Genomic DNA, 8,400 nt, shown 5'->3' with positions numbered 1-8,400 from the left:
GTGTCAAATAGGATATTTCCTCCCGCAGGGCCAAAACCTGTTCGGCGCCTGTGCCGCGCCTAAAGGCCATTTTGTACAATGCGCGCGCACCAGTTTACACTAGGTCTAGTAACGGGCCAGCCCATATTCTTTTCTGTTCATTTTTTTCTGTGTTTCCACCTGGGTTTTCTTTCCTTTCTTTTACTTTTTTCCATTTTCAAATGCGTCAAATTTTTTAAACATTTATGGGCTTTCTTTCAAAATGGATGAAATTTTTCTATTTGTTTATTTGTTTCAAATTTGATGCATTTTTTAATTTTTCATATTTTTGCAAAATTGATAAAAAAAACCAAATTCTTGAGTTTTTTTCAAAACCTTTTTTTCAAATTCTTGAACTTCTTTCAAAATTTGATGAACTTTTTTCACGATCTATGAAAAATTTCCAACTTGTGTGAACATTGTTTTCAATATTGATGAACTTTTTTCAAATTTATGAATTTTTTCAAAATCGATGAACTTTTGTCATTTTTGTGAAAAAAATTCTTCGAAGGTCAATGGCGGAGTCTCAACTAGTCACATGTCGCCGGTTGACTTGTGAAAGGTCCACTGTTGACCAGTCAATCTACATCCGGTCGATCGAAGGGGCGACCGAAGGATGACCGTGAAGGAAATATGCCCTAGAGGCAATAATAAAGTTGTTATTTATATTTCCTTATATCATGATAAATGTTTATTATTCATGCTAGAATTGTATTAACCGGAAACTTAGTACATGTGTGAATACATACACAAACAGAGTGTCACTAGTATGCCTCTACTTGACTAGCTCGTTGAATCAAAGATGGTTATGTTTCCTAGCCATAGACATGAGTTGTCATTTGATTAACGGGGTCACATCATTAGAGAATGATGTGATTGACTTGACCCATTCCATTAGCCTAGCACTTGATCGTTTAGTTTATTTGCTATTGCTTTCTTCCTGACTTATACATGTTCCTATGACTATGAGATTATGCAACTCCCGAATACCGGAGGAACACTTAGTGTGCTACCAAATGTCACAACGTAACTGGGTGATTATAAAGGTGCTCTACAGGTGTCTCCAATGGTGTTTGTTGAGTTGGCATAGATCGAGATTAGGATTTGTCACTCCGATTGTCGGAGAGGTATCTCTGGGCCCTCTCGGTAATGCAAATCACTATAAGCCTTGCAAGCAATGTGACTAATGAGTTAGTTGCGGGATGATGCATTACGGAACGAGTAAAGAGACTTGCCGGTAATGAGATTGAGCTAGGTATTGAGATACCGACGATCGAATCTCGGGCAAGTAACATACCGATGACAAAGGGAACAACATATGTTGTTATGCGGTTTGACCGATAAAGATCTTCGTAGAATATGTAGGAACCAATATGAGCATCCAGGTTCCGCTATTGGTTATTGACCGGAAGTGAGTATCGGTCATGTCTACATAGTTCTCGAACACGTAGGGTCCGCACGCTTAACGTTCGATGGCGATCGGTATTATGAGTTTATGTGCTTTGACGTACCGAACGTTGGTCGAAGTCCCGGATGAGATCACGGACATGACGAGGAGTCTCGAAATGGTCGAGACATAAAGATTGATATATTGGAAGGTTATATTTGGACACCGGAAAGATTCCGGGGGGTCACCGGATAAATACCGGAGTACCGTGGAGTTACCGGAATCCCCTGGGGGGGGGGGGGGGGGGGTCAATGGGCCTTCATGGGCCTTAGTGGAAATAGAGGGCAGCAAGGGAGCTGTGGGGCGCACCCCCTAGGCCCAAACCGAATTGGTTTAGGGCTTGGGGGGCTGGCCCCCTCTTTCCTTCTCCCATGCTCCTATTTCCTTCCCCTCCTAGTTGGACTAGGAAAGGGGGAACCTACTCCTAGTAGGAGTAGGATTCCCCCCTTGGGGCGCACCCTATGAGGCCGCCGACCCCCTCCCCTTGCTCCTTTATATACGGGGGAGGGGGGCACCCCTAGGACACAGAAGTTGACATTGTCTTAGCCGTGTGCGGTGCCCCCCCTCCACCACAATCCACCTCGGTCATACCGTTGCAGTGCTTAGGCGAAGCCCTGCACCGGTAACTTCATCATCACCGTCATCACCGTCATGCTGACGAGGCTCTCCCTCGACACTCTGCTGGATCGAGAGTTCGTGGGACGTCACCGAGCTGAACGTGTGCAGATCGCGGAGGTGCCGTACTTTCGGTACTAGGATTGGTCGGATCATGAAGACGTACGACTACATCAAGCGCGTTGTCATAACGCTTCCGCTTTCGGTCTACGAGGGTACGTAGACAACACTCTCCCCTCTCGTTGATATGCATCACCTAGATGGATCTTGCGTGTGCCTAGGAATTTTTTAAAATTACTGCGTTCCCCGACAATGGCATCCGAGCCAGGTCTATGCGTAGATGTTATATGCACGAGTAGAACACAAATAGTTGTGGGCTATAATAGTCATACTGCTTACCAGCATGTCATACTTTGATTCAGCGATATTGTGGGATGAAGTGGCTCAGACCGACATTACGTGTACGCTTACGCGAGATTGGTTCTACCGACGTGCTTCGCACACGGGTGGCTAGTGGGTGTTTGTTTCTCCAACTTTAGTTGAATTGAGTGTGACTACGCCCTGTCCTTGTTGAAGGTTAAAACAACACACTTGACGAAAAATCGTTGTGGTTTTTGATGCGTAGGTAAGAACGGTTCTTGCTAAGCCCGTAGCAGCCACGTAAAATTTGCAACAACAAGTAGAGGACGTCTAACTTGTTTCTGCAAGGTATGCTGTGATGTGATATGGTCAAGACGTGATGATATCTAAATTGTTGTATGAGATGATCATGTTTTGTAACAGAGTTATCAGCAACTGGCAGGAGCCATATGGTTGTCGTTTTATTGTATGAAATGCAATCGCCATGTAATTGCTTTACTTTATCACTAAGCGGTAGCGATAGTCGTAGAAGCAATAGTTGGCGAGACGACAACGACGCTTCGATGGAGATCAATGTGTGAAGCCAGTGACGATGGTGATCATGACGGTGCTTTGGAGATGGAGATTAAAGGCACGAGATGATGATGGCCATATCATATCACTTATATTGATTGCATGTGATGTTTATCCTTTATGCATCTTCTTTTGCTTAGTTCGGCGCTAGCATTATAAGATGATCTCTCACTAAATGTCAAGGTACAAGTGTTCTCCTGAGTATGCACCGTTGCAAAAGTTCGTCGTGCCAAGACACCACGTGATGGTCGGGTGTGATAAGCTCTACGTTCACATACAACGTGTGCAAGCCAGTTTTGCACACGCAGAATACTCGGGTTAAACTTGACGAGCCTAGCATATGCATATATGGCCTCGGAACACTGAGACCGAAAGGTCGAGCGTGAATCATATAGTAGATATGATCAACATAGTGATGTTCACCATTGAAAACTACTCCATCTCATGTGATGATCGGATATGGTTTAGTAGATTTGGATCACGTGATCACTTAGATGATTAGAGGGATGTCTATCTAAGTGGGAGTTCTTAAGTAATATGATTAATTGAACTTTAATTTATCATGAACTTAGTACCTTATAGTATTTTGCATGTCTATGTTGTTGTAGATAGATGGCCCGTGTTGTTGTTCCGTTGAATTTTAATGTGTTCCTAGAGAAAGCTAAGTTGAAAGATGATGGTAGCAACTACACGGACTAGGTCCGTAACTTGAGGATTATCCTCATTGCTGCACAGAAGAATTACGTCCTAGAAGCACCGCTAGGTGCCAAACCTGCTGCAGGAGCAATGCCAGATGTTAAGAACGTCTGGCAGAGCAAAGCTGATGACTACTCGATAGTTCAGTGTGCCATGCTTTATGGCTTAGAACCGGGACTTCAACGACATTTTGATCGTCATGGAGCATATGAGATGTTCCAGGAGTTGAAGTTAATATTTCAAGCAAATGCCCGGATTGAGAGATATGAAGTCTCCAATAAGTTCTACAGCTGAAAAATGGAGGAGAATAGTTCTATCAATGAGCATATACTCAAAATGTCTTGGTATAACAATCACTTGATTCAACTGGGAGTTAATCTTCTTGATGATAGTGTCATTGATAGAATTCTTTAATCATTGCCACCAAGCTACAAGAGCTTCGTGATGAACTATAATATGCAAGGGATGGATAAGACAACTCCCGAGCTCTTCGGGATTAGTTTTAGACCTGAATAATTGTTATTTGGTGCCATCATTAAGCATGAACATTATATCTGGATCTTGTTTGATGCGATACGGTTATTCATTTAAATCAGAGAATAATGGTTGTTCTATTTATATGAGTAATATCTTTTATGGTCATGCACCTTTGAAGAGTGGTCTATTTTTCTTGAATCTCGATAGTAGTGACACACATATACATAATATTGAAGCCGAAAGACGCAGAGTTGATAATGATAGTGCAACTTATTTGTGGCACTGCCGTTTAGGTCATATTGGTGTAAAGCGCATGAAGAAACTCCATTCTGATGGACTTTTGGAATCACTTGATTATGAATCACTTGGTACTTGCGAACCATGCCTCATGGGCAAGATGACTAAAACTCCGTTCTCCGAAACAATGGAGCGAGCAACAAATTTGTTGCAAATCATACATACTGATGTATGTGGTCCGATGAATATTGAGGCTCGCGACGGGTATAATTATTTTCTCACCTTCACAGATGATTTGAGAAGATATGGGTATATCTACTTAATGAAACATAACTCTGAAACATTTGAAAAGTTCAAAGAATTTCAAAGTGAAGTGGAAAATCATCGTAACAAGAAAATAAAGTTTCTACGATCTGATCGTGCAGGAGAATATTTGAGTTACGAGTTTGTTCTTCATTTGAAATAATGCGGAATAGTTTCGCAACTCACGCCACCCGGAACACCACAGCGTAATGGTGTGTCCGAACGTCATAATCATACTTTACTAGATTTGGTGTGATCTATAATGTCTCTTACTGATTTACTGCTATCGTTTTGGGGTTATGCTTTAGAGACAGCTGCATTCACGTTAAATAGGGCACCATCTAAATCCGTTGAGACGACACCTTATGAACTGTGGTTTGGCAAGAAACCCAAGTTGTTGTTTCTTAAAGTTTGGGGCTGCGATGCTTATGTGAAAAAGCTTCAACCTGATAAGCTCGAACCCAAATCGGAGAAATGTGTCTTCATAGGATACCCAAAGGAAACTGTTGGGTACACCTTCTATCACGAATCCAAAAGCAAGATATTCGTTGCTAAAAATGGATACTTTCTGGAGAAGGAGTTTCTCTCGAAAGAAGTGAGTGGGAGGAAAGTAGAACTTGATGAGGTAATTGTACCTTCTCCCGAATTGGAAAGTAGTTCATCACAGAAATCAGTTCCAGTGATGCCTACACCAATTAGTGAGGAAGTTAATGATGATGATCATGAAACTTAAGATCAAGTTACTACCGAACCTCGTAGGTCAACCAGAGTACGTTCTGCACCAGAGTGGTACGGCAATCCGGTTCTGGAAGTCATGTTACTAGACCATGACGAACCTACGAACTATGAGGAAGCGATGATGAGCCCAGATTCCGCAAAATGGCTTGAGGCCATGAAATCTGAGATGGGATCCATGTATGAGAACAAAGTGTGGACTCTGGTTGACTTGCCCGATGATCGGCAAGCCATCGAGAATAAATGGATCTTCAAGAAGAAGACTGACGCTAACGGTAATGTTACTGTCTACAAAGCTCGACTTTTTGCGAAAGGTTTTCGACAAGTTCAAGGAGTTGACTACGATGAGATTTTCTCACCCGTAGCGATGCTTAAGTCCGGCTGAATCATGTTAGCAATTGCTGCATTTTATGATTATGAAATTTGGCAAATGGATGTAAAGACTGCATTCCTGAATGGATTTCTGGAAGAAGAGTTGTATATGATGCAACCTGAAGGTTTTATCAATCCAAAGGATGGTAACAAAGTGTGCAAGCTCCAGCGATCCATTTATGGACTGGTGCAAGCATTTCGGAGTTGGAATAAACATTTTGATAGTGTGATCAAAGCATATGGTTTTATACAGACTTTTGGAGAAGCCTGTATTTACAAGAAAGTGAGTGGGAGCTCTGTAGCATTTCTAATATTATATGTGGATGACATATTGTTTATTGGAAATGATATAGAATTTCTAGATAGCATAAAAGGATACTTGAACAAGAGTTTTTCAATGAAAGACCTCGGTGAAGCTGCTTATATATTGGGCATCAAGATCTATAGAGATAGATCGAGACGCTTAATTGGACTTTCACAAAGCACATACCTTGATAAAGTTTTGAAGAAGTTCAAAATGGATCAAGCAAAGAAAGGGTTCTTGCCTGTGTTACAAGGTGTGAAGTTGAGTCATACTCAATGCCCGACCACTACAGAAGATAGAGAGAAATGAAAGTCATTCCCTATGCTTCAGCCATAGGTTCTATCATGTATGCAATGCTGTGTACCAGACCTGATGTGTGCCTTGCTATTAGTTTAGTAGGGAGGTACCAAAGTAATCCAGGAGTGGATCACCGGACAGCGGTCAAGAACATCCTGAAATACCTGAAAAGGACTAAGGATATGTTTCTCGTTTATGGAGGTGACAAAGAGCTCGTCGTAAATGGTTACGTCGATGCAAGCTTTTACACTAATCCAGATGACTCAAAGTCCCAAACTGGATACGTGTTTATATTGTACGGTGGAGCTGTCAGTTGGTGCAGTTCTAAGCAAAGCGTCGTGGCGGGATCTACGTGTGAAGCGGAGTACATAGCTGCTTCGGAAGCAGCAAATGAAGGAGTCTGGATGAAGGAGTTCATATCCGATCTAGGTGTCATACCTAGTGCATCGGGTCCAATGAAAATCTTTTGTGACAATATTGGTGCAATTGCCTTGGCAAAGGAATCCAGATTTCACAAGAGAACCAAGCACATCAAGAGACGCTTCAATTCCATCCGCGATCAAGTCAAGGAGGGAGACATAGAGATTTGCAAGATACATATGGATCTGAATGTTGCAGACCCGTTGACTAAGCCTCTCTCACGAGCAAAACATGATCAGCACAAAGACTCCATGGGTGTTAGAATCATTACTGTGTAATCTAGATTATTGACTCTAGTGCAAGTGGGAGACTGAAGGAAATATGCCCTAGAGGCAATAATAAAGTTGTTATTTATATTTCCTTATATCATGATAAATGTTTATTATTCATGCTAGAATTGTATTAACCGGAAACTTAGTACATGTGTGAATACATAGACAAACAGAGTGTCACTAGTATGTCTCTACTTGACTAGCTCGTTGAATCAAAGATGGTTAAGTTTTCTAGCCATAGACATGAGTTGTCATTTGATTAAAGGGATCACATCATTAGAGAATGATGTGATTGACTTGACAGAGTGTCACTAGTATGTCTCTACTTGACTAGCTTGTTGAATCAAAGATGGTTAAGTTTCCTAGCCATAGACATGAGTTGTCATTTGATTAATGGGATCACATCATTAGAAAATGATGTGATTGACTTGACACATTCAATTAGCCTAGCACTTGATCATTTAGTTTATTTGCTATTGCTTTCTTCATGACTTATACATGTTCCTATGACTATGAGATTATGCAATTCCCGGATACCGGAGGAACACTTAGTGTGCTACCAAACGTCACAACGTAACTGGGTGATTATAAAGGTGCTCTACAGGTGTCTCCGATGGTGTTTGTTGAGTTGACATAGATCGAGATTAGGATTTGTCGCTCCGATTGTCAGAGAGGTATCTCTGGGCCCTCTCGGTAATGCACATCACTATAAGCCTTGCAAGCAATGTGACTAATGAGTTAGTCGCGGGATGATGCATTACGGAACGAGTAAAGAGACTTGCCGGTAACGAGATTGAGCTAGGTATTGATATACCGACGATCGAATCTCGGGCAAGTAACATACCGATGACAAAGGGAACAACGTATGTTGTTATGCGGTTTGACCAATAAAGATCTTCGTAGAATATGTAGGAACCAATATGAGCATCCAGGTTCCGCTATTGGTTATTGACCGGAAGTGAGTCTCCGTCATGTCTACATAGTTCTCGAACCCGTATGGTCCGCACGCTTAACGTTCGGTGGCGATCGGTATTATGAGTTTATGTGTTTTGATGTACCAAAGGTTGTTCGGAGTCCCGAATAAGATCACGGACATGACGAGGAGTCTCGAAATGGTTGAGACATAAAGATTGATATATTCGAAGGTTATATTCGGACACCTGAAAGGTTCCGGGGGTCACCGGATAAATACCGGAGTACCGTGGAGTTACCGGAATCCCCTGGGGGGGGGGTCAATGGGCCTTCATGGGCCTTAGTGGAAATAGAGGGCAGCA

Source organism: Triticum aestivum, chromosome 5D (assembly GCF_018294505.1).
Source record: "Triticum aestivum cultivar Chinese Spring chromosome 5D, IWGSC CS RefSeq v2.1, whole genome shotgun sequence".
NCBI lineage: Eukaryota > Viridiplantae > Streptophyta > Magnoliopsida > Poales > Poaceae > Triticum > Triticum aestivum.
The sequence above is the reverse complement of the archived record's forward strand: the minus strand, read 5'-3'. Positions refer to the sequence as shown.